We start from the raw sequence: 8,938 nt of genomic DNA, 5'->3' as shown, positions 1-8,938 counted from the left end.
CTACGAGCGTTTGTGTAGAGGCATTTTAGGCCTCCTGTACAGGAGCAGTCTATTTACCTCAAAGGTGCCTGATAGCAAGCGGGATGTTGAATTATGCTTCTTTTTGCTAAGCTGTTTCATATTGTACAGGAGGACTGGTGATGTAACAGTTCTCTTGTGTTAAGGCAGCTCTGTTGTGGTGCAGCTGCTCTACAAGTATGCAAATTTGGCTCAGACAAAAGGCTGGAGCAGGGGTGTTTGCATCCAGGTCTCAGGGTGTTGAATTTTGCTTCTTTTTTTGGTAAAATTATGAGGTTTTCATTTCAAAATGGCTAACTACGATATCTTACATGTTTCAGTCATAGAGGCTGTAGCCATGTTTGTCTAAAAGCAAAAGCAGTCAGAAATCCTGTGGTAAATGTAATATCATTTTACTTAGAAATTTAAGTGAAGTTTTCTACTCTCTGACATGTGGTTTTATGCCAACTTAACTATATCAGATCAATTTAGTTAAAAACTAGTAGAATTCTTATACCTGTGGAGAAGGCCAATAATTCCAGTGCTACAAATGTTTAAGTACGTGAACAACTTTATTCCTAAAACTAGTCCCATTAAGATGTTGTTATAAAAAGACAGAAATGTACTCAATATTTCAGTAAGTGAAATGAAGTGGGGTATAGTACAACAGAAGTCCCATAAGACCAATCAGAAGAGTAACATTACTTGCATTCTTCAGTTTGCAGGATGGGATCCTAAAGTCAGTCTCAGCATTGTAAGAAATGTGGATTAATGGCTATGAATCCTGAGTTCTGTTAACAGCTCTTCTGGCACTCAGAGGAACTCTGAGAATGTAAGATAACTTCTTGGATAAGCTTTCAAATAATATAGACTATAGTTAATCTATGGTAAACACTGATGTTGTGCTGCACGTGACCTTTGTTTGCATAAAGACAGCCCTATCTTCATAGTTTTATATTTCTTATCCATAAGATTTGTTATAATGACTTGACTCAGCAGGTTGTCAGACTTCTATGTACAATGCATATAACTTTCAGTATGCAACTATATGGGAGCAGGGAAACAGTATAAGTACCATTAAGTAGCTTGAATTTACTAGACCTGTGAAATACTTTGTAGGACTGGAAGTCCAGTTAACTCAACAGTATTTGTCAAAAAGTAATCTGCCTGAAACTAATTAGACTACGTGTGTGCCTTGAGGCTGATTTACTGAGCATATTATTATTTGTACTGCAATATTACCCAGCAGCCCCCATCACTAATAGTTTATTAGGTGCCATAAAAACATTTTTTGTACCTGAGTGTAACAGACAGCCAACATCTCCTGTTACTTTAAGCATAGAGCAGCACTGGTGAGAGCTTCTGGCAGGGAAAGCTGTTCATTATGAGCTGCCAGAGAACATGTTCTTCAGCAGCTACCTGATGCAAGCACTTACCACAGAACTGGTTGTGCCACAGTAGCACTGTAGGCTAGAGCCGTGCATGGTCACAGAGACAATATATGAACACAGAAGAGACCAAAAGCAGTAAGTCACCCTAAGGCTCAGGCTGAGCCAGCAAGCTGAATCAGGAAACACCAGCAGCAGGTCAGGGAGGCATCTGACCTGCAAAGGGAAGGATAGCGGTATATAAACATAGACAGGGGTGGGCAATTATTTTGGCTGGAGGGCTACTTAATTAGGTTTGGTGAGCTTTCGAGGGTCACATGGGTAGCTCTGCTCCTTGACATTTGCCCTGGTCACCATCTTGGGACCGGAAGTCCCTCCCCTTGCCCCCTGGAAATACTCTTTGAGGGGGAGGGGGTTGCCATATACTAAAAGACAAACACCTACAATAACATATTTTAATTTTATTACAAAAACTATTATTGTCATGATTTATGTTCATGTAGTGTATAAAGAGGTGATAACTCAAATATAATAATAACTAAAAAAATAATTCTTAGTCTTGTGTATTGTGTTGGGGGTGGGGTGTGTATGTATGGTGGGGTAGGGATGTGTGTATGTGTGGTGGAGTGTGGGGGTGGGTATGTATGGTGGGGGTGTGTGGGAGTGAATGGTGAGCTGGGGGTGTGCGTGAGGCTATGTATGGTGGGGTGTGTATATATGTGGGGAGGCTGTTGAGGCAGGGTATGGGTGTGTGGCAATTGTGGGGTGTGAAGGAGGAGGGGTGTTGGGACACCCCATACTTACCCCATGCTATGCAGTCCCCACAGGCAGCAGCAGCAGCAGGTGAAGGTGCTTAGCATGCTCATGCCCAGCATAGGCACTGGTGCCAGCACTGCACATTGCGGCAAAGACTGCAGTCCTGCCAGGCTGCCTCTATGCTGGTACTTCCTGCCGTGCATACGCAGCCCTCACACTCGCACAGCACCTGTGGGATGCTCCATGCACTGGAGCCAGCTGCCTGTACTGCTTCCTGCTGCACAGGTCCTGGGACTCACAAGGAAGCAGGGGCCAGGAGTCCTCTTCACTTACAGTGGAGTCCCAGAACCTGCATGGCAGAGGGTGGAGAAGGTGGCTGGCTCCAACATGTGGAGCTTCCCTCCAGTGCTGCATGAGCATGGAGGCTGCACATGCATGGTGGGGAGTGCCAGCAATAGAGGCAGTCTCAGTGAGGGTCGCAGCCCAGCCAGAGATGCAGTAGTGGCAAGAGCCACGCACCACCAGGCACCAGTGTCTGTGTTGGGCACAAGTGCCCTGAGCGCCCCTAACTGCCAGGGCTACACATAATAGGTGGAGTTTACGGGCAGTTCCTACCCCACCCCCACACTCCCTCACCCTGCCCAGCCGAGCTTCATGCTTCTGCCACCCTCCTGGCTCCATCCTGCGGCCAGCCCCAGTCCTACACTTCGGGCTTTTGCCCAGCTGCAGCTCCACCCCCAGTCCCAGCCCTGCCACTTCCCTATATGCTGCCTGGAGCGAGCCTTGACGCAGGGCACACCATAGGATTAGGCCACAGGGGGAGTTATAAGCCCAGAGAGAAGGGGGAAAGACTGAAGCCTAGCTTTGGCAAGAGTTGTGCAAGGGACATGGGGCCTAGTGCCCAGGAAGGGCAGAGCCAGGGCAAGGGAGTCCTGTGCCCAAAAAGGACAGAGAGGCCCAGGGGGAACCAGGACGCCCAGGAACCTAAGGAGGCTCAGCAAGTGTATTGTCCAGGACGGGGCAAAGACAAAGCCAGATTAGGCAGTCAAAGGCTGGAACCCAGAAGGCAGTCAGGCACATTGGGCCTTGGCTAAGGGACTCAGCAAGAGAAAAGGGGTTAAAGTTGGGAAGGCTGAGACCCTACAAGGGTATAGAGGGCCAAGGTGGCCTGCTACTGGGTTGGGACCAAATGCTCACCAAAGTAAATAACTGGTAACACCTGCGAGTCATGGGCATGGCTGTAGGGGAGGTCAGAGGCCATGATTATTTCTTAAGGCTAACAGGTGGCCTGGGAGAAATAGTGGGCATCTAGAGGAACTGGGACCCATAAGGCAGCCTCCTAGGACCCATTAAGTATCTTCCCTTCAACAATTATATCAAGGCATAGCAGGTGAGCCGGAACGGGGGGGGCACCCTACAGCTGGAGCAAGGTAAAGGTTGTGTGGCTACCAAGGGGCATCACAGTCACCCTAGAGCCTGAATGTGGTCAGTCTGAAACTTAGATATACTTGAAGGTCAAGGATCTTAAACTGAGAGAGGAAAAAACATTAGCAATGTTTAAATCAGTTTTAAAAGCAATTGAAGGGCAGTTCACTTCAGCTCTTGAGAGAGGGTTGTTACCTCTTCAAAGGAAAAGAAATAGACTCCAAAATCCCAAGCAGAGAAGCAGTTCACTCTTCTTAAAACAGCATTCACTACTGACTGGATATCAGCAGTGGGAATCCATGACATAGCTTTAGTCTATGAAGCATAGGTAAGAATGGGGCACGTTCAGGGTTGTTGTTATCTATGCCATTTGTAGATTAAAGGCAATGAACATATGGTCACATCTCATGTTGCTGTGTAGAACTCCTCTAAGATGGTAGCATGTTTTTCTTATGTGTTTGTGCAGGGTCTAGTGCAGTCTGGCCTTGATCCATGACTGTGCCCTTTAGGTGCTGCTACAATATTGCTCCTAAGACACTGTGGTAATTCTGCTTCTATGTACTCTTCCCACGTTTAGCAGATCCTTTATACCTGCACTACTTCTGAAGACATAAGCAAATTACCTCTAGAGCTTGATTCTATGTTCACATACCCAAGTGAACACCAGCAGTAATGCCATCTCAGCCAACAATTGTACCAGTGTGTAAAGATGCCAGATAAACTGTCTTAAAAGAACCTATATACAGAAACTTGCATGATTTGTTTCTCTCTTTGAATTTTGATTCAAAGTGAGTGAAAACTTATGGCCATGTCAGACACATTATGGTGCAGAAGTGGATGCTGCTTATTCAGCAAAATGACAGCCTCTACCCTACAACCCTACAGGCTAAAATGTCTTGTATCTTTGACCTGGTAGTTTCGAACTTGACTCTTTTGTATTAATTCATATTTAATATGCATTCTTATATCACTTACAGAAGCAGAATTACAAAACTGACAATATAGCCTATTGTGCCATCTTTTTCCAGCAGAACTCTCCCAAAAAACCCTATGATATGCCAACTTCAATGGAAAGTGCAATATGATGGCAAGACATTGTTGTCAATTAAGTTATGAAGGTTATTTTGTAACCATTATTTGTATATTCCATTTCAGCTTTTGATACATTTTATAAATGCCTCATATGGTCAAATCCAGTATTTTCACTTCCAAGATATTTCTTGTTGGGGGAAGGATGAATCTCGAAGAGTCGCCTCAAATATGGTTAACTTAAAACTTTAGGTAGAGTCATGAAAGGCCTTTCCATAATGAATGTCAGAGAGCTCTTTTGAGCAACTTGTTAAGAACTGGCAATTAAATCAACAATTTTAAAGCTTTAATTATGAAGTAGAGCTGCAAAGCTTGGATCCAGGTCAACTTTTTCAGTTTGAGGCATCTGAGCACATTTAATGAGGTTGTCCAAGTTCTGCCTGTTGTGTAATAACACTTGAAACCGTTTATACTATAAACAAAGTGCCCAAGCATTAGTTGATAATTAAGTGTGTCATTCTATACTAATAAGAGCTTTTCTGAACAGTTGCATAACTCATCTGGCTTCCTACTCAAGAGAACATAAGAAACAGATATGCTAGAAAGAGTGTACAGCAATTGCATTTGTCCCTCAACACTATTTTTAAATCTCTGCCAGATTAAAACCTCAGAATTTTCTTCAACTCAAGGCATGTATAGTCTGAACACTGGTACACTCTAAGGGTTATATTTAGATTTCTTTCTCAAATTATTTTAGGACTGCTACCCATTCTTTTCATAGGTACTGCCATATCAGATCACACTTGAGGTACCTCTAGTTCAGTATTCTAACAATGCTTAGTAAGCATCGGCAGATCAAATATTTTGAAAAGGGGGGATGTGGGAGTAGTGATCAGCACTGCAAGGGTGACTATATCATTCCTGCTCCTAGCATCTCCCCCTCCCCCCCGCCAAACTTGGGCAGGCAGACTGTGCTGCTGCAGCAGCAGCAGTTGGGAACTGTTTAAAGTCCTTGAATCAGTTAAGAAACTACCTACCCTGGCTTTAGGCACCTACTCCCTTCCCTTCCATGCTCAGTGGTATCTCCCTTCCATTCTCTCCCTCTCCCACTACTTATGCCTCAGGGCACAAGGAAAGACCCACCCGAAACACCATCCTCCTTGATCCGCTCCAGCCAGGACTGTAGAGACTAGCTGCATGGGGAAACAGGTTTGTCTAGGAACAGCCATGGCAGCAGATGGGTTACCTTCTCACTTTGAAGCTGGCTATCTGCTTATTCTTGCACTTTGAGTAAGAGAGAAGAGAAGCTCTTAATCTACATTCAGCTTTTGATTTTGATTTTATACACAGGCATCTCCTTTCTATTTGTCTCATTTCTAAGTCCATGGGCAACTGGTGCCTCCGGAGTCTGGGGGGGCACCCGATTGCTGGGGGGGAGGGGGGGTTCCCCTGGCGGCTGATCGCTGGGCGGGGGAAGCAGGAGTCCCCTGGCAGCTGATCACCGAACTTGGAAACACTGCTGGCAAAACCAGAAGTAGTGCTGGGGGACCTCAGAAGCTGCTGGTGCCATTGGCAGCGGGGACAGCCCTGTCAGGCCCCCCATGGCCCTGTTGCACCCTCACTACATGTCACCTATGTCTAAGTCAAATAGCCCTAACTTACCAATAGTTCAGAAGTTATACTGGCTATTTGAGCACCAGAGAGTGATTTCATTAGGCCCAACTGAATACATCTATCTTAGATAAATATTCTTTATCTTGTTATTTCCCTACTCTGGCTTGCACTCCTATTTCCTTGTAAAAATTAATTAAGTGTCTGGTTATAGCAACAGACCTACTCAAATGGAAATCATGAAATTGGCGATTTCCATGAAATCTGCTGGGAGGAAGATGGGGGACAGACTAAAAATAACACTGGCTCCCCAGTGGGAGCCAGCAGTCCTCATGGCTGCTGTGGTCTGGCTGCGCAGCTGTTGTGGGGGCAGGGTACAGGCAAGGTGGCTGCTGTCCCTTGCCACTGATTGGCTGACAGGGCTGCCTGTTGTGTAGTCCCACCCCTCTCCCCCCATCAGCAGTGAGGGCCAGGGCCATATGATGGACAACCCTCTTTGCTAATAAGCAGCAGGGGGTAGGGCCACTGGGGCCCCTCAGTCAATTAGAGACTGGAGGGGCACTACAATCGGCCTGTGAAAATGGTAGGCGACCCTGAGATCTGCCCTTGAAATTGGTTGGCCACATCCTTAAGTTTGGTAGACCCCTAGTCATATATAATCCTTTGTAATCTGAAGGATAGGCATCTCATGCTTCATCCTTCTCTGGATCATCCACTATTTGCTCTCCTTTCTTGTTTAGCAATGGACTTTGTAACAGGGTTAAACTTCAGGCAGGGTCATGATACGTCTGGAGCCCCTTAAGCCCTTGTCCACTTTGCTATCTTTTGGCAATCTCCCATTCTTTCCTGCCATGCCTTGATACAATTATACTTTTGGAAAAGGGAGGTTGCCCCAGAGCTTCCCAAGTCAGATCTCCTCCTCATGAATACACATGACCCTGCTCATTGCCTCAAGGGCTAGTTACTTGGGCTCTTTTCTCCCTAGTACCCATGCCCATGCCTTGCCTATGTTATCAATTAGCACTACTCCTAGGCCTATATCAGGACCCAATCTCCACCACTGCTGGGACTTGTAGTCCCTGTGCCATTAACCTTCCCAGCTTCCTCCTGGGCTCAGGCCTTCTGTTGTCCTCTCTGCTCGGGCCTGTATTCCCTACCCCACCTTGGGCTCAGGCCCTCTTGCTGTCTGTAATCCCGTCCCCTACTGGGCCCCAGGCACCTTGACCCTACTTGCACATAGCAAAGGCCCCAGGCATCTGGACCATTTCCTCCTGGGCTTCCTGGCCCTGAACTCCTTAGCTGCAGCTGTGGTGTTTCCCCCTTACACTTTAGCTTCTCTACCTGGGCTCCAGGCTCCCTCTAGCCCCTTTTTGTCCTGTACCTGGGCTCCAGCCTTACACCCAAATCCCTCACTGTGGCCCTGCTCCTTGGCCTTTGGTCCCAGCCCCTGGGGTCGTGGCCTCACTCAAAGGCTGGTTGAGACCATTGCTGCCCCTTGTCTCAATCCCTAAAACACCAGACTCAGCCTCAGCTCTAAGACTGCCTTCTCTTAACCTCTGGGAGTTCAGTCTCCCTCTGTTTGCTGCTTGCTCAGGTGCTACTTCCATGTCAGCAGCCAGGGTGAGGCTGCCTGTCCCAGCTCTGGCCCTGGGCTTATCTCCTGGTTAAGCTCCCTTGCTTTTCTGGTCAGGTGCTCCCCTGCCTGCTGACACAGCTGCTTCCAGAGCCTCCTCCCTGCTTAAAGTAAAAGGCATGCCCAGCACCTGTTACCTTCATTTTCCTCTTTTATTGCCTTTTACGTTCCCTGCTAATCTAAACTCACTGCATTTTAGTATTTCTGATTTTTATCCCTACATGTTTTTGATATTCCTTTCATACACATTGTTTCTCATAAAACATATTGTGTATCATTCCTCTTTAATTTTTTCCTTAGATCTTTAGAGTTCTTAGATGTCTCCGTAATTATTATTTTGCTACGTAAAGAGAAGATAGGAAGCATCAGAATAGCTGGCTGCTATGTATTTCATTGTCTCTTTCAGTAACTGCCAGATTGCACCTCCTTTGTCCCACCTCCTCAAGGGATTCTCATAACCAGTTCCTGTGACTTTGTTGACATATGCTTCTCTGAAGTTCATTTTTCCTAGTCAGCTTCTCTAACCTTTCTCTTCTTTAGAACAGTGAACTCTATCTTTCCATTTGAACACAACCATTTTGCTGCTTATGTTACTGTAATTCTGTTAATTTTTAAATTTTGAATTGTTAAAGAAATGGAAGCACTAATTCTATTAAGACCTATTTACTTCTTATAAAAAAAACTCCTGTTTGCTCTAGCTCTTTAAGGTAGCTATTCTGAGCTATTTAGAAATTAACTGTAGTTTCTCATGGGGGTCCATTAATTACTTACTGTGCTGTTCATTCTTTACAGAAGTTCCAAGGCTGCATTAATGGTAACTAAATGAGCTGGCTGGGGTTATTGCAGGGCCCCTGGCACGGCTCTATGAGCGATCGTGGTGCTTGGGCCAGGTGCCAGATGATTGGAAGGTAGCAAATGTGGTCCCCATCTTCAAGAAAGGGAAGAGGGAGGACCCGGGCAACTATAGGCCCGTCAGTCTTACCTCAATCCTGGGGAAACTCTTTGAGAAGATCATCAAGGAGCACATTTGTGATGGGCCGGCATCAGAAATGATGCTCAGGGGCAATCAGCATGGATTTATTAGGGGGAGATCATGTCA

The 8,938-nt window shown here is 46.0% G+C and overlaps 1 long non-coding RNA gene across 1 annotated transcript in view; it reads right to left on the bottom strand.

Moving 5' to 3' along the window:
* Positions 1 to 444: 444 nt before the first annotated feature.
* LOC109302721 overlaps positions 445 to 8,938 on the bottom strand; it is a 73,479-nt gene continuing 64,985 nt past the window's right edge. Inside the window, exon 2 of the long non-coding RNA XR_002098904.1 lies at positions 445 to 1,601. This is a non-coding gene — a long non-coding RNA (uncharacterized LOC109302721). The remainder of the gene's footprint in view (positions 1,602 to 8,938) is intronic.

Source organism: Gavialis gangeticus, unplaced genomic scaffold (genome assembly GCF_001723915.1).
Source record: "Gavialis gangeticus isolate Ggan-Ray unplaced genomic scaffold, GavGan_comp1, whole genome shotgun sequence".
Lineage (NCBI taxonomy): Eukaryota > Metazoa > Chordata > Crocodylia > Gavialidae > Gavialis > Gavialis gangeticus.
The sequence above is the reverse complement of the archived record's forward strand: the minus strand, read 5'-3'. Positions and strand labels throughout refer to the sequence as shown.